Here is an 18,718-nt window from a genome sequence, read left to right as displayed (position 1 = left end):
CTCATCTGTCTCGCTTAAAATTGTCCAAAATGTTTCCAGGGCAGGATCCAACCTGCGAGCGCTGCAACCAAGCTCCTGCCTCACTGGGTCACATGTTTTGGGCCTGCACCAAACTAACATCATTTTGGACAAAAATTTTTAAGTGCCTCTCAGACAGCCTTTGGTATCACAATCCCTCCTAACCCATTAACAGCTGTGTTCGGTGTTCTTCCAGATGGACTTGAATTGGAGAAGGACAAGCAAACGGTGATTGCATTCACTACACTCTTGGCACGCAGACTTATTTTGTTAAATTGGAAGAATCCTAATTCTCCTCTTATAAGTCAGTGGGAAACCGATGTTTTATATTATTTGAAATTGGAAAAAATCAATTTTTCAGTTAGAGGATCTGTACAGAATTTTTTCAAAACATGGCAGGATTTAATCAATATTAATTTTAGAATAAGAGAAATAACTATTATTATCGCATTTAACTCCCTTATCCATCTCTTATTTACATATATATTTACATCTCCCTTTCTTTTGTTTAATGTTGCCTTATTAAAAAGCCTTAAGCAATTCTCCTTTAGCTAAGCTCTCCTTCTCAGGGGTGGGGTTTAATTAGTCTTCAAATTTGTTGGGTTATTAATTGATCTGTTTGTATGGAATGATTACAAAGAAAATTAATAAAATAAAAATATTAAAAAAAAAAAAACAAAACGCGGGGACACAACTGAAAAACTGTTCATGGTATAATATCATGTTTGCTGTTTTCTGTCTTCCTGGCCATCCAACCTTACATTTTTCTTTGTTACATACTGTATAATATTATTTCCTAATCTTGTTTGTTTATGTTTTAAATTAACTTCCTTTAATTTCATATTGTAAAGCACTTTGAGCTACAGTTTGTATGAAAACGTGCTACAGTAATAAATGTTGTTGTTGTTGTAAATTTCGCACAAACATTAGGAAGTCTTTCTTCTGGCTGAGAACCCAAGACATGTGAAATAAGAAGTGTGGTAGACAGTAGGCGACCTTTTAAACGCGACTTGATGTTCTTTTAGGAGAATTAAATGGATAGGACTGGTGAGCTTTGAGAGCGGAATGACCTGTTCATCTAAATCTTTCTAGTGTTCTAATGAAATTGAACCCCGGCGCCCATGGAGCCGTAAGGCAATACTGGCAACAACTAGGCCGCCGTATTCTGCCTTTTACGCTGTTTGAGATTTGGAAGATAGAAATGTGACAAATAGCTGGAGGTGAAGCGGTTCAGATCATTTTAGTTAATGCGCTCCCTTATTTAAAAAGAGGTAATCAGGTTGAGCTAGATTGAGAGGTATGGAATATTTGTTCCTGCCACATGCTATAAACAGCTTCTTGCCCTTGTTTTCCTTTTCAATGAATGTCTCCGATAGCGCCAGTGAACATTCTAGAATTTGCCTGCCACTTACACAACACAGGCTGCAGCATATGCCTCTCCATATTATGTTACAAAGTCTGACAGAGTCACATTATCAGGAAGGGGGAAAAATGATGACCGTATCAAAACATTGTCTTGTTCATTCTGCTCAAGCGCTTGAATTGATTAAGCAGAGTTGTAGACACAGCAATGGAATGTGATATGCAGCTTGTCACGGGCTACAGCAATTCACAGCTCTCGTGCTCCTTTGCCATGTCATGCACAAACCTTCGACAACAATGCAAATGCCTATCTCTGGTAAATCTAAAGTCAAAAAAAAAAAAAAAAAAAAGCCAAAGGGTAATTTTTGGAATATTAAAAAAAAGGAATGTATTGTTAAAGATATATTTAGAATTTGATACACAGCAAGATAACCTGCCGCTGTCTTGCCAAAAATGACACGCATAGGGCAGCAGACAAACAGAAGAGAATTATTCCTTTCATTTGGCTGTGTCATATGGAAGATGTTACAAAATGTGGCAAGCAAATATAATTAGGATAGCTGAAAAAAAAAAAACAAATCGGGAGTGGTCTCCCCTCGACTTTCTTGTATGCTCAGATATGGGGATGGATATTTGAGGAGTAAACTGCAAGACAATGATTATATTTATATTATGTACATTAAAGAACCATTAACAACAAATCAAATCAAATCAAATTAGTAATATATTGAACAATTATTATAAAAGTAAAGTTGAATAAAAGATAAAGTACCACTTCAGTTAGTGGAAATAGCCTAAAAGTTGATAGAAATCTGTGTTTTGTACCTAATACTTGTATGCGAAATTTGGTTGACCTAAGTGAAAGCGTACTCAAGTTATCGTGTTTACATATACACACACACACACAGATATAATTCCAAAAATGGTATATTTGGGAGGTCTAAAATGTTGAGATTCATCAAAATCTCAAAATTGAATTTTTGGATAATTACAATGCTTTCCCTAAAAGAAAGTAATATTTCCCTATCCTTCACATATGCAAAAGTCAGGGAGGTCTAAAACGTCGGTATTCATCAAAATCTCAAAATTGAATTTTTGGATGATTACAATACTTTCCCTAAAAGAAAGTAATATTTCCCTATCCTTCACATATGAGAAAATCAGGAAGGTCAAAAATGTCGATATTCATCAAAATCTCAAAATCGAATTTTTGGACGATTACAATACTTTCCCTACGAGAAAGTAATATTTCCCTATCCTTCACATATGAGAAAGTCAGGGAGGTCTAGAACGTCGACATTCATGAAAATCTCGAAATGGAATTTTTGGATGATTACAATGCTTTCCCTAAAAGAAAGTAATATTTCCCTATCCTTCACATATGCAAAAGTCAGGGAGGTCTAAAACGTCGAGATTCATCAAAATCTCAAAATGGAAGTTTGGGCAATTACAATATTTTCCCTATACTTCACATACGAGAAAGTCAGGGAGGTCTAGAACGTCGACATTCATGAAAATCTCGAAATGGAATTTTTGGAGGATTCTTTCCCCATAAGAGAAAGACAGGGAGGTCTAAAACGTCGAGATTCATCAAAATCTCGAAATGGAATTTTTGGACAATTGCAATATTTTTCCTATACTTCGCATACAAGAAAGTCAGGGAGGTCTAAAACGTTGAGATTCATGAAAATCTCGAAATGGAATTTTAGGACGATTACAATTACTTTCCCTATAATTCATATACAAAAACGTAAAACTAAAAAAATAAACACATTCCTCGGATAACTGATTTGTTTAAGTCAGGCTGATTTGGTGGACACGTGTATAAAATGATCCTTCTGCCAGAGGATATGGCAATGATTGTAGTTCTAGTGAAATCGTTAGTAGCTTTTTAAAAGTATCTCCATAAGATATTGGGATAACTTATATATTAGTTAAATAAACATGCTCGATAGACGGAATGGTCTGCTCACGTTCATAAAACATTGCATGTAAACCTTAGGATGACACAAATCAACTGTCTGGAACATCATGAAGAAGGAAGAACACACTGTTGAGCTCAGTAATCACAAAGGGTCTGGTAGGCCAAGGAAGACCTGCACTGCTGATAATAAAAGAATCGTCACTCTGGTGAAGAAAAAGCTCCAAATGCCTTTGCGACAGATCAGAAACAGTCCTCAGGGGACAGATATGTGTGTGTGTCAGAGACGACTATCAGCAGAAGACTTCATGAACAGAAAGACAGAGGACACACTGGAAGATGTCAGCCACAAAAACAGGATGGCCGGATTTGTGTAAAAGGACTAAACGAGCCTGCAGAATACTGGGAAAATATCTTGTGGACGGACGAGACAAAGATGAACCTCGTCAGAGTGATGGCGAGAGCAAAGTGTGGAAATGAAGAGGAACTGCCCGAGATCCAAAGCAGACCACCTCATCTGTTAAACACGGTGCTGGGGGTGTTATGGCTTGGGCATGTATGGCTGCCACAGGTCCTGGCACACTTCTCTTCATTGATGATGAACTGCTGATGGCACAATGAATTCTGAGGTGTGTAGAAACAACTGATCTGCTCAAGTTCCAGTCAAGACCTTCAAACTCAGTGGACGGCGCTTCATCCTACAGCAAGTTAATGAGCCAAACGTACTGCTCAGGAAACACAGTCGACTTTCAAGGCTAAAAAAAGTGAAAATGCTTGAATGGCCAAGCCAGTCACCTGATTTAAATCCAATTGAGCAGGACTCCATTATGCTACAGAGAACACTTAAGGGGAGAAGCCTCCCAAGAAAAGCAGATGGCTGCATTAGAGGCTTGGCAGAGCATCACCAGAGGAGACGCTCAGCACCTGGTGATGTCTATGAATCACCGACTTCAAGCAGTCATTGCATGAAAGGGATATGAAACAAAGTTCTAAATATGACAATGGCTTTGATAGACCTGCCATTGCTGAGTGCCAAATATTATGGTGCCCTGAAATGGGGGGGACCGTGGAGAAAAAGTGTTGTGTGACCGAAATGTCTGACAATCCCATTAAATGACAGTCTGCAATGTGCACTTTAATTAGGTCTGAGTTGTTTGATTTGTAATTTAAAATTGTGGAACAGAGGGGGAAATCGGGGCAATAAAAAACATGTTTTTGCCCCAGACATTAAGGGGGACACTACATATCTCGCTGAAGCTACCTTGGACCACTCGAAAGTGAATTTATTTTATTAGGTGAAATGGCACTGATGCTTTGTAAGGGTTAGTAACACCCAAAGAATCCTTTATTAAGGTCTTGTTACACAACAGTAAAACACTAATAGATGCATTAATGGGGTACCTAAACTAAAGTCTTTTTTTATTTTTAATGAATTTGCCAAAATTTCTAAAATCCTGTTTTCGCATCGTCATTCTGGGGTATTGAGGCAAAAAAAAAGCAGATTTTAGCACGAGGTCGTAGCATCACAAAAAGTGTAAAAAGTGAAAGGATCTGAACACTTCCTGAAGACCCACAGTGTTAGTAATCCAACAAGGTCCACCTGATCTGCTTGAGTGAACTTTACACAATTACCAATAATTTGGCTCTTCTGGATTTTAAAAGAACTTTGCCCCCTTCCTCCCTATAAACAGAGACGCTTTAGGGGTTGAATTAAAGAGAAAATAAGTCACTAAGTTACGCTTCTAAGTTACGCTTTCTTTTCAGACATCTGTCTATGCGCTTTATGTAAAGATGAGAGAATTTAATTCGTCACATCAATTATAAATAAAATCTTATATATAAACGTCTACACGTGGAAGTGTGTGTGTCTGTCTGTCCAGCCCGGAAGTGAGAGGTGGAGTCCGGGTAAGGGCTCTACCTTCTGAGGAAACAGAAAACTCGCTTAGCCGCTAAAAACACAAGCGAGGCCAGCACGTTGGCAAAATGAAGCCTCAGAAGAAAGACAAACTCGATTAGCCGCTAATGCACAAGTGATGTGAGCGCGTCGGCAAAACAAAACCTCTGAGGAGAAGAAACTCGCGTAGCCACTGATAGACAAGCGAGGCGAGCACATCAGCAAAATGAAACCTCAGAAGAAAGAGACACTCGCTTAGTGACAAATACAGAAGCGAGGCTAACACTTCGGTAAAACAAAACCTCTGAAAAAAGAGACAATCGCTTAGCCGCTAATACAGAAGCGAGGTGAGCACATCGGCAAAACGAAACCTCTGAAGCAAGAGACACTCGCTTAGCGACAAATACAGAAGCGAGGCTAACACTTCGGAAAAACAAAACCTCTGAAAAAAGAGACAATCGCTTAGCAGCTAATACAGAAGCGAGGCGAGCACATCGGCAAAAACGAAACCTCTGAAGAAAGAGACACTCGCTTAGCAGCTAATACAGAAGCGAGGCTAACACTTCGGAAAAACAAAACCGCTGAAGAAAGAGACACTCGCTTAGCAGCTAATACAGAAGCGAGGTTAACACTTCAGAAAAACAAAACCTCTGAAAAAAGAGACAATCGCTTAGCAGCTAATACAGAAGTGAGGCTAACACTACAGAAAAACAAAACCTCTGAAAAAAGAGACAATCGCTTAGCCACTAATACGGAAGCGAGGCGAGCACATCGGCAAAATGAAACCTCTGAAGAAAGAGACACTCGCTTAACGACAAATACAGAAGCGAGGCTAACACTTTGGAAAAACAAAACCTCTGAAGAAAGAGACACTCGCTTAGCCGCTAATAGATAGATAGATAGATAGATAGATAGATAGATAGATAGATAGATAGATAGATAGATACTTTACAGAAGCGAGGCGAGCACATCGGCAAAACGAAACCTCTGAAGAAACAGACACTCGCTTAGCCGCTAATACAGAAGCGAGGCGAGCACATCGGCAAAACGAAACCTCTGAAGAAAGAGACACTCGCTTAGCGACAAATACAGAAGGGAGGCTAACACTTCGGATAAACAAGACCTCTGAAGAAAGAGACACTCGCTTAGCGACAAATACAGAAGGGAGGCTAACACTTCGGATAAACAAGACCTCTGAAGAAAGAGACAATCGCTTAGCAGCTAATACAGAAGCGACGCTAACACTTCAGAAAAACAAAACCTCTGAAAAAAGAGACAATCGCTTAGCCACTAATACGGAAGCGAGGCGAGCACATCGGCAAAATGAAACCTCTGAAGAAAGAGACACTCACTTAGCGACAATACAGAAGCGAGGCTAACACTTTGGAAAAACAAAACCTCTGAAGAAAGAGAAACTTGCTTAGCAGTTAATACAGAAGCGAGGCGAACACATCGGCAAAACGAAACCTACGAAGAAAGGGTCAACAACAACAACAGCATTTATTTCTATAGCACATTTTCATACAAATAATGGAGCTAAAAGTGCTTTACATGATGAAGAAAGAGAAAATAAGACAACACTAATTAACATAGAATAAAAGTAAGGTCCAATGGCCAGGGAGGACAGAAAAAAACAAAAAAACTTCAGACGGCTGGAGAAAAAAAATAAAATCTGCAGGGGTAGCAGACCACGAGACCACCCAGCCCCCTCTGGACATTCTACCTAATATAAATGAACAGTCCTCTTTGTATTTAGGGTTCTCATGGAAGGACTTGATGATGATGGTCATGTAGACTTCTGGCTTTTAATCCATCAATGTAAGAACATCATGGTGCTTTGATTAGGTGATGGTGGCGCAGGTCGCCATGTTAAAGTAATGTGTTTTTAGCAGTTTTTTTAAAGTGCTCCACTGTATTAGCCTGGCAAATTCCTCACTTAGCGTCTCATACAGAAGCGAGGCGAGCACATCGGCAAGACGGTATCCCTTTTACTTTTCCTCCCATGGCTTATGCACAAGTGAGGCGAGCACATCGGCAAAACGAGTAGTTCCTTTCAATTATCTGACATCTCTATATTTCAATTTTTTTTCTGATGATTTCAATAGTTTCTAGGACCCCAGGCTTTTTACAGCACGGGCTTGCACAGCTAGTAAATATATAATAATATAAGTTAGAAATTATATAATTATACAAATTACAGTTAAAAAATTGCATCACTATTAATAATCAGCAAATCACTTGCCCCATAAATCAAATGTCAATATGGCACCGAAACATCCCTAGAAGCTTAAATGTCGATAAAGCCTTTTATCAAACAGGGTAGGTACTTGGTATGGCATCTGCTTGTTTACTCTCTTTATTCTGGTATTTGGTTGATGTCATCTTGTCAGGTCCCATTAGTATAAAACCGAAACATGAGAATTAGAGGGAGCAGAAAAAGACGCAGTGCTGTTTTGCCACCTGCACCGCTGCGGGCTCAGCCTAGTGTCTTGTCGGAGAGCGGATCTTGATTATATTCCACCAGCCACTGCCAGTCACAGTCTCATAGTTCTCCATCTTTAGAATTTCCACTTGAATAGAAGAGGACAGGCCCAGAGGCTGAGCTCAACACCAGGCTAGTTAGCCCTTTTTGACAATGAGACCGGCAGAGGACCCTCACCAGCGACTGAAGCGGCCTATCAGGTGCTACCACTTGCTGCCCTTCCGAAGGCTGGGGCTGAACCTGCTAAGCTACCGGGCCACTGCCTGAGCACTCAGCACACCTCATCAACTTTATTTTACTAATGAGAGCTTGCAATGCCTACTAATACGACTGAACATAGAAGTGAAGGTATAGTGTGTGACGGGCTGCACGTAAAAGCTTGGTTTGTGCTTTCTGGATGACTGTCATCTTCTGACTTTTCCTCTGAATTCTGTCAGTTTAACTTGTTTAGGGACGTTTATATATTTAAATCACTTACCAGTTTGAGGTGACACAGTGCTAGTGCTTCTGCCTGGCAGTAAAGAGACCAGGGTTGGTGCCCCGGGTCCTCCCTGCATACAGTGCCTCCTAGTGCCTGCATGGGTTTCCCCTGGATGCTCTGCATTTCCTCCTACAGTCCAAAGACAAGCAGGTTAGGTGGATTTGCGATGCTAAATTGGCAATGATGTGTGGTTGGGATGTGAGTATGTCCAGGATTTGTTCTTGCCTCATGCCCTATGTTAGTTGGGATAGCCTCTGGCAGACCCCAGTGACAGTGGACTAAGCGGGTTTGAAAATGTCTGATTTATCAATTTGGAAGAAAAAGGGATAACACATTGTGCCAAAAATAAAGACTATTATTTATTTTCATTTTAAATTATTCTTTACTAGTTATCTTACAAGTTGTGAACCTAACATGTACATTAAGCTAACATGTACATTACCTTCCAGGATCCTCTAAGGTATGTGCTACTACCCCGAGATGAAAGAGGGCGCTGTTGCTAACAGTCTTGTTTCCTTTTTCCCTCACAACCTTGAGGGGCAACAAAGCCAAGGAAGCCCCACCCCTTCTGGGCTTCCTGGTTTAAGAGGAAGATACTCCCAGAAGGTGGCATCTCATTTCAGAACTGACCACGAGAGTCAATACTTAAGAGATAAGAGAAAAACACAAGAAAGTGCTGCTGATTACAGGGAATTAGCCCTAGCAGAGAGTGCCCATGAGTGCATATGTTTCGTTAATTTTATTATTATTTTTTGGAATTAAATGGGGGGTTTTGCCTAGTCGGCCCCCAAAGCATTCAGATTTTGAACCTTGCCTCATCATTCATACCGCTACAACATTTCCTGTCTGAATAATTATTTGTTGCAGTCTCTCTCTGCACATCTCTGTCCAGTTCAAAGCTAAAATGTGAGCTGTCACCCTTCATTCACACGGACGGTTTATAGACCCTTACATGAGATATGGCAGGAAGGGCTAATTTCCTTTCATTCCTTGACATTCTCTGCTGTGGATTCAGGTTTATGTTGGGCCTGATGTAGTTGAGGACAATGTGATTTTTATTCATGCTCGTCCCCTCAGTAAACATAACATTAGCTTATAGTTGGTGAGGGGGGTCTGACCAGAGGACAGAATTGCACAAGCCGCTTTGAAATGTTGGGGCACCATCTGGGTGTCACTGTTTAATAAAGCAAAGTTAAAAACAAAAAAAAACATTACATTATATCACCAACCAAAAGACGACATATCAGATTAACAAACAAAATGCTCCTTTATTTAGGGAGGCTTGGGACAGAGTTTACTCAAGGTCAGGTTATATGTTCAATAGATAGATAGATAGATAATAGTATAGTACGCAAGATAGATAGATAGATAGATAGATAGATAGATAGATAGATAGATAGATAGATAGATAGATAGATAGATAGATAGATAGATAGATAGATAGATAGATAGATAGATAGATTGGAAAGGTACCATATAATTGGACTGGACTGCCAATACTGATTCTCTGTGCAAGAGACGACAGAGCCGACTATACTTCCTTAGAAGGCTGGTGTCCTTCAACATCTGCAATAAGATGCTGCAGATGTTCTATCAAACGGTTGTGGTGAGCGCCCTCTTCTACGCAGTGGTGTGCTGGGGAGGCAGCATTAAGAAGAAAGACGCCTCACGCCTGGACAAACTGGTGAGGAAGACAGGCTCTATTGTAGGCACGGAGCTGGGCAGTTTGACATCTGTGGCAGAGCGACGGGCACTGAGCAGACTCCTGTCAGTCATGGAGAATCCACTGCATCCACTGAACAGGATCATCTCCAGACAGAGGAGCAGCTTCAACGGCAGACTGCTGTCACCATCCTCCTCCACTGACAGACTGAGGAGATCGTTCCTCCACTACACTATGCGACTCTTCAGTTCCACCCGGGGGGGGGGGGGGGGTTTGGGGTTGGGGGGTCTAAAGTTATTGTCTGTTTTTACCTGCATTTTTATTACACTTTAATTTAATATTGTTTTTTGTATCAGTATGCTGCTGGAGTATGTGAATTTCCCCTTGGGATTAATAAAGTATCTATCTATCTATCTATCTATCTATCTATCTATCTATCTATCTATCTATCTATCTATCTATCTATCTATCAAATAGATAAATCATTTTAGTATAGTAGGCAAGATAGATAGATAGATAGATAGATAGATAGATAGATAGATAGATAGATAGATAGATAGATAGATAGATAGATAGATAGATAGATAGATAGATAGATAGATAGATAGATAGATCGGAAAGGCACTATATAATAGATAATTTTAGTATAGTAGGCAGGATAGATAGACAGACATACAGACACAGATAGATAGATAGATAGATAGATAGATAGATAGATAGATAGATAGATAGATAGATAGATAGATAGATAGATAGATCTATTGCAGCTTGTGTTTATTTTTTACAGATTAATAATTCATTAATAATAATAATAATAATAATTCATTACATTTATATAGCGCTTTTCTCAGTACTCAAAGCGCTATCCACACAGGGAGGAACCGGGAAGCGAACCCACAACCTTCCACAGTCTCCTTACTGCAAAGCAGTAGCACTACCACTGCGCAACCTGCACTGAGCCAAATAGGCTTTGGCATCAGAAATTCAAAAATAATACAGGCAAAGTCCCAACATGTAATCAAAATGCCCTCATAAGAGAAGGGATTACTGTAAGCCCCTGGCTTTAGAGAGATGGGAGGCAAAACAAAATCTTTGTTAAAGAAGATATATTTAAATATAATGAAATACTTAAAAGACTAAAAAAAAGATGCAAAAGGACAAGCATGATGCAAACAAGGTAATCCAAAAGCAAACAAGTCCCAATACAAAATACTAAATCGAAATCGTAAAAAAAACAGGAAATCAAAAGAGAATATCAGTGTCTACAAAAACACCAACACTTCACCAAAGCACGTTCAACTTCCGAGCCTGAGGGTGTTTCCTTACTGGTGAGGAAAGGATGGCCCTGCCTATTGGGGATCCACCCACAAAATACAAGGAGCATAATTACACACAGAAATTAAATAATAAATAAACAACAAATTAAAATAAAATACATAAGTAGACAAGTAAGAAATAGAAAAATATTAACATAAATGATTGAAACCAATTACCAAAATTGAAAAATAAACATATATAATATAATATAATTTTTTATAATATATAAAAATAAAAATAAACTCCTCCGCATCGAGAGGAGTCAGATGAGGTGGCTCGGGCATCTGATCAGGATGCCTCCTGGACGCCTCCCTGGTGAGGTGTTCCAGGCACGTCCAACCGAGAGGAGGCCCCGGGGAAGACCCAGGACACCCTGGAGGGACTATGTCTCTCGGCTGGCCTGGGAACACCTTGGGATTCTCCCGGAAGAGCTAGAAGAAGTGGCCGGGGAGAGGGAAGTCTGGGCATCTCTGCTCAAGCTGCTGCCCCCGTGACTCGACCTCGGATAAGTGGAAGAGGATGGATGGAAAAATAAACAAATAAGTTGGAATAAAAGGAATTTATAACAGAAAGAGGACGAACTGTGGCTTAAGCATAACAACTTCTTCTCTGAGGTCTGGATGGGGCCAAAGCCTACTTGTGGAGTTGGGAGGTGAGGCTGCCTAAGGTGAGGCCTATACTTAACAGGCAATGGGAAGGCCCTGGCCTGGTTTTATGTGTCCATTAGAGGCCTCACACCATTTGCACATATTTGTTTGCTGCTGTTGCAAATGTGATGTCACAATATGACTGTCATCTTGGATATATTGGAAACAGTTGGAGAACACAGCAAAACAAAGGACAAACAATACATCATTAACACCATCAAATGGCTATGGGCCCTGGCACTTGCATTCATGTCCATGGCAGATAATCGAGAATCCATTGAATCATCAGATTCAGACTTGGACAGCGTATAGGCTTGGGCTGATTTGAAATTTAAGTACATGTAAAGTATTACACGTAAGAAGTATAAATGTGAAGTTAGAATACACAATGGAAGGTCTGAAAATTGAAAGTACACCTTATGAGAAGGATTCAATAGAAGGATCTTAGAGAAGGACACGGTACTGTCAACACTGGTGAGGCCTCATCTGAAATACTGGGTGCACTTTTAGTCTCCAAGCTACAAAAAGGACATAGCAGCACAAGAAAATGTCCAGGGAAGAGCAACTAGGCTGATTCCAGTGCTACAGGGGTTGAATTATGAGGAAAGATTTAAGGAGCTGAGCCTTTACAGTTTAAGCAAAAGAAGATTAAGAGGAGACCTGACTGAAGTTTTAAAATTATGAAGGGAATTAGTCTAGAGCAGGGATGTCGAACTCCAGTCCTGGAGGGCCGCAGTTGGTGCAGGTTTTCATTCTAACCATCTTCTTCATTAGTGACTAGTTTTTGCTGCTAATTAACTTCTTTAGCCTTATTTTTAATTAACTTGACTCAGACCCCTTAGTTCTTTCTTTTTGCTTAATGAGGAGCCAAACAATAATGAGAAACAAAACAAGCTGCCACATCAACCAGCTAACTAACATGCTTAAGTGCCTTGAGCATGGGAAAAGTGCTATATAAATAAAATGTATTATTATTATTAACCACATTGTCTGAACATAAAGAAAGGTGAAGGTCTCAGTAAGGCTGATCTCTGAGGTCACCAAAACATCTTGACGGTGTTCTTAGAAAAAAAGAAAATCAACAGTTTTGGAAATTTCTGCTGTGGCAGAATGAGAGCAGCAACAAGCCGTGGAATTAAGTAATGGGTTTAATTAACAGCAAGAATTGGCTTCTCATTAAGGAACTGGTTGGAGTGAAATTGGTCTGGAGTTTGAAGCCCCAATTTAGCTGGTCATCTGTTGGCTCGTTTCACATTTCATTTATGTTTGGCAGCCATTTAATGAAGAAGTGAATCAATTCAGAGGACTGAATCCTTAAAAACAGGGCTATTAAAATGAATTGAAAACAAGTTAATTAGCCGTGAAAACTGGTCACTGATTAGGAAAAGGGTTAGAATGAAAACCTGCAGCCACCGGAGTTCGACACCCGTGGTCTAGAGGATCGAGACGGTGACTTTAAAATGAGATCATTAACAACACGGGGACACAGTTGGAAACTTGTTAAGGGTAAGTTTCGCAAACGTTAAGAAGTTTTTCTTCACACAGAGAACCACAGACACAAGTGACCAAGTAGTGTGGTACACAGTAGGACTTTAGGGACCTTCAAAGCTCACCTTGATGTTATTTTGGAAGTGTGCAGTGGATAGAATTAGCAAGGCTGAATGGCCTGTTCTCATCCAGATTGTCCTAATCTTCTATTCTATTCTATTCTATTCTATTCTATTCTATTAACTTTATAGCATATCTCCCAGGTAAGGAGCTCACTAAAAAATTCTTTAGAAAAATAAAACCAATATAGATCTGCTTCAATTCTGCAATCCAAGGACATAGAGAAGCTAAAATGTGAGTGTGGATGTTGGTCCTGTCTTTTGCCCATTAGTGTTGGGAATAGTCCCGCTCTGTTGATTAGAATGGAACACGTATGAATGATGGGTGATTTATTAAAATTTCATTTAAAAATAATAATTATATGAATAACTTTGTTTATGTTTTTAAAAACACAGATCTACAGGGAGCTGGAGCCCGCAGCATTAAATGTGTGGTAGAAACAGGCAAAGGAATAGAAACAAAATAATGAAAATATAATTTCCATAGCTTTGTGAAAATATCCCTTTTTAAGATACAGTACTGCTTACTAGACTTAACACTTGTGAAAAATTGTGTTCTTTAAACAGCTAGAAGTAGCAACGTTGTCGAGAAGAAGCAACAAGAAACAGGTACCACACTATGAAAAAAAAAAGTGATAATTTGACTTTTCACATATTTACTAAGTACACTTACCAAGTCAAGCCACATTAGTTTATTTTTATACTTGAGATGATCAGTTGTATACATTGCACATTACTACTTTCACAGTTTGTCCTGCTGCTTGTATGTCGTAAGTGAAGTTGGTTTTGCAAAGTACTTTGTAATTCATCAAATGTTCTCATCCTGCTTGATCTCTTCACTGCGTTTGATCCTCCTTGCCCCCTCTTCTGACCCTGGCATCACTGGGAAAGCCTTCAGATGGTTTGAATCCAACATCTTGAGCAGATCCTACTGGGTGTCCTGGCAAAGAGAGATGTCAAGGGTCAAGTCCTGGGCCCTCTCTTCTTCACACCTCCTATCGTCCAGTAATATGGTTTCTCATATCAGTGCTGATAATACAGAGCTTTACTTGTCATGGTCTTACATTGCCATGGCCTCACTAAACCAAGTATATCTCCAATGGCTTCTGTTTTGGATACCCACAAGACTGCACGGGAGTTCCAGTTGTGGTGGGTAGCCCTGCTGGGTTCTATGGGTGCCACTAAAGGGTGCCCTGCCAGAGAGAGGTTTTGTCTGGCCTGGAATATCTTCCAGGGGGCAACCTTGTTGCACTGGAGCTACATCCAGCTTAAAGAGGAGAGCTTCACCTTCCCCAGGTGAGTCAGAGTCAGGAGAGGAGTTGGGCAAAGCTGACTTGGGATGTATGCAGGAGAAAATGAAAGAATCATTGCTGTTTCGGGAACAAAGAAGGAGAACCACTTAAAGAGAAGTACGGAGCCCTGTAGGTGTCAAGCAAAAAAAAAATCAGTTTAAACAAATAATGAACTCATTCAAACGATTACATAACTTGTTCAATTGGATCATTTTAATTTTTTCCCTCACTCTTATTTCAGTAGCATGGAGCCCCGTTCCATATTAATTCTTTTGAACAGATTATTATTATTTTTTCCCCTTGTAGTCCAGTTCCTATTACAGACCCTCTGTAAAGTTTTCCAGGCATACAGTTCAGTGAACCGTGACTCAACTGTAAGGTGTGTGTTAAAATCGGTGAGTTGGATGAGGAACTAGTTTGAAGACCACCGCGATTGAAACAGTTCTTTTGAGGAGTCCTGAAACAAGCTTCAAACGCAGGAGAAGTGACGAGAATGCATTTATGGAATTTTCTCCAAGAATGTGATATTTTCCAGAGTCAATCATGGAAACATTAATAGAAAAAAAAGGTAAGTTTGAAATCTGTTCGATAATGGCACTGAACAGCGTACAACAGTCTGAAACTTATGGCTAGATATACTCGACCGGATCCGGTTCCCTAAACTGCATACCAGGAAAAAGAAATAGCTACTGAAATAAGGAAAAAAATAAAATGAATCCGTTCAAAGGAGTTAATAATTAGTTTGAAGTTAATAATTCCTTCAAACGAGTTATTAATTCATTCGAATGGATTGCAAACAGACTTTTTTTTTTTTTGCCTGACACCTATGGGGCTCCATAGAGAAGCTTTGTAAAAAGATATTATGTTTAATAAAATAGGTTATTTTAACTTGGGACTGTGCTTATAGCAATTGAGTCAAGGATGTAGGCCTTGAGTGTATCTCCTAGTGGCCTATATATATATATATATATATATATATATATATATATATATATATATATATATATATATAGTGTATATATTGTAAGAAGGAAGACCTTAAGACATTGCGAAGGTTTGGGGCAGCCACCCATATAATTTTTCCCGGCTGCAAAATTGTTGACAAAGCACAGACATGTTCATACAACAGAGTCCAAAACAGAACTCCCTAACTGGGAGCAAGATGGCGGCTTTAAAGACCAGTGGAGGAAGTGATGTCATCAGGACCGGAACCGAAAGTTACGTCGTTGGCTGCCCCTGAGCCGGGCGGAATTTCCCTAGAATGGTCTGGAAAAGATCGAGAGGGAGAATTAGTGCACTTCGCCACCCCCTGGTCCATCGTGGAATTACATGTACTCAAGCCCTTTAGTTGTCTCCTAAACACGCATATGTGTGTGACAATATATACGTATATACGAGGTGAGACACAAAACCTGGAAAACTGTCTGGAGGTCGGCCAGACGTGAATCATAGAACTATATCCCCTCCTACACATCCTCTCAAACCGCCGACCAGCTATTGATATCCGATGAATAGCCCAGTCAGTATTTGCACAACAATCGCTACACGAGTTGCTGCGATAATGTCGGGTTAAAAAAATCGAACAGCAAATCAACATCAAATTTCTCACGAATTTTCTCTTTTTCCTTAAAGCAGTTTTTGACTGACAAAAACATTCCTGTCCTCGATCATCCTCCCTATTCGCCCGATTTAGCTCCCTGTGATTTTTACTTGTTCCCGAAAATCAAAAGTGACCTGAAGGGAACACATTTTCCTTCAATGGATGAAGTGAAGACAGAAACGGCAAACCTGTTGAAGAGTCTCAAGCAAGAAGACTTCCAGCACTGCTTCAAGCAATGGAAGATATGTATGGAGCGGTGTAGAGATCAGGGAGGGGGACTATATAGAAGGTGACAAGGTTTACAATGCTGTAAGTCATCAATAAATATATATTTTTTTACCAATCCGGTTATTTTTGTGTCTCACCTTGTATATACATATACAGTATATCTATAATAATAAAAGGCAAAGCCCTCACTGACTGACTGACTCACTCACTCACTGACTGACTCACTCATCACTAATTCTCCAACTTCCCGTGTAGGTGGAAGGCTGAAATTTGGCAGGCTCATTCCTTACAGCTTACTTACAAAAGTTAGGCAGGTTTCATTTTGAAATTCAAAGCGTAATGGTCATAACTGGAACATATTTTTTGTCCATACACTGTAATGGAGGAGGCGGAGTCACGTATCGCGTCATCACGCCTCCTACGTAATCACGTGAACTAAAAACAAGGAACACATTTACAGCACGAGTCACACGCGGAAACGAAGGTAAATGACGTTAATTTTTGACTGTCTTTTAATACTGTGTAAGCATACATATTAACACATGTGCAATTAAACGTGTGCATTTACGGGGTGATTTCTCAGGCTTAAAAGCTCACCTTTTATCAAACGCGGGAAGAAAGGTAACTGACGTTGTTCACTGTCTTTTAATACTGTGTAACCATACATATTAACACATGTCCAATTAAACGTGTGCATTTACGGGGTGATTTCTCAGGCTTAAAAGCTCACCTTTTACTAAAAAGGTAAATGCAAAACTATTTTCAATCAGTTTATTGAAACGCTCCCGTTAAGGATTGCAATAACATATTCGCGAGATAAAAGAACGAAGTAGGGGGAAATGGAGGAACAGCCGCAAACAGCGAAGAGCAAAAAATTTATTAAACAATTGAGAACGGAGCGAGTTAAGCATACAAGCATGTTCATAAGGGAAACAAAGCACGGTGTAAAACGTAAGTTTAAATTAAGTTTATAGAAACGCTCCCACTGCGGATTGCAATAACATATTCGCGAGATAAAAGTTTAATGAGAAGACACGAGGTATAAACGAACCACACGCCGTGGCGCAACGTTAGGGGCAACAGTTTCAACCATTCTATGATCTGCTTCTCGCAACTGAAAGACGGCACATGGCGGATGTTAGCCGACTTGCTGACCGCAACGTTAGGGGCTTCAACTATGGCGCTGACGCCACATCTCAGTACCAACACTTTGCAGACTGTACTTAAAAGACACGCCCTCCTCACTGGACAGTTAAAAACACCAATCAAACTAACGATGACATCAAGTATTACCCAATCAAAAGTAGGAAAGGAGGCATCTTCATAAAATGCGTGTGGGATGATTTGCATGAGACGCTGCTTTAAAAAAAAAATGATAAAAAAAATACGGGATAAATCCCGTCCAGTATTGATTCAAAACGGGACGCGCAATTTCATTCTCAAACGCGGCACGATTCCGTATTTTAAAGGACGGGTGGCAACCCTACAGTGCCAGGTAACCACCCATACAATCAGATTCTGATTCAGACTAGGAATGCAATGAATGTAATTACCCCGATCTACATACAAGGCGAAAGTCTTGCAACATTCAAAGATGATGGTTTCGGATAAGTACACCATACAACATAAAAGAGCTTATGAAGCCTTGAACCGAAAAAAGCAAGATCTCAGAGATCGTAAAAAAAAAAATAGGAGGTAATGTCGTTTTACTCGCTGTAGATTTTAGTCAAACATTACCAGTTATTCCAAGAGGGAGACCAGCAGATGAACTCAACGCGTGTTTAAAATCCATGCTTCTCCCACGCTCGGTTATATGTCGCGTGTTCTCAGGTAGGTGCACCAAAAAATGTATACATTGAAGCATGTAATGGGCAAACAAAAAATGACGTATACCCGAAGGCACTGCAGTAGTACTTAATCTAACTTTACTTCTTAAATGTTAATGTTTTACTGTTTAATAATTTATACGCTTCTTATATGTTGTTCAAATTCTTTTATCAAAATACCACTGACAGCGCAATGCACGATAACATGGAGTGAATACACCATACGCATCCGCCCACGGCTACCCTGCTGTGCGCAGATAGGAGTTGATTCTACAATAAAATAAAATAAAGATAAAAAGAGTAAAACAATCATCACCCATAAAGCGTGTGTGTGTGTATATATGTGTATATATATATGTTGATATGTGGATGTGTATATG

General features: G+C 39.8%; 1 long non-coding RNA gene across 1 annotated transcript in view; it reads right to left on the bottom strand.

Moving 5' to 3' along the window:
• Positions 1-6,150: 6,150 nt before the first annotated feature.
• LOC127530057 (uncharacterized) overlaps positions 6,151-18,718 on the bottom strand; it is a 530,810-nt gene continuing 518,242 nt past the window's right edge. The window contains exon 3 of the long non-coding RNA XR_007936592.1: positions 6,151-6,249. This is a non-coding gene — a long non-coding RNA (uncharacterized LOC127530057). The remainder of the gene's footprint in view (positions 6,250-18,718) is intronic.

The sequence above is a fragment of the Erpetoichthys calabaricus genome, chromosome 13, assembly GCF_900747795.2.
Source record: "Erpetoichthys calabaricus chromosome 13, fErpCal1.3, whole genome shotgun sequence".
Taxonomy (NCBI): Eukaryota; Metazoa; Chordata; class Cladistia; order Polypteriformes; family Polypteridae; genus Erpetoichthys; species Erpetoichthys calabaricus.
This window is presented reverse-complemented; position numbering and strand designations above follow the sequence as displayed.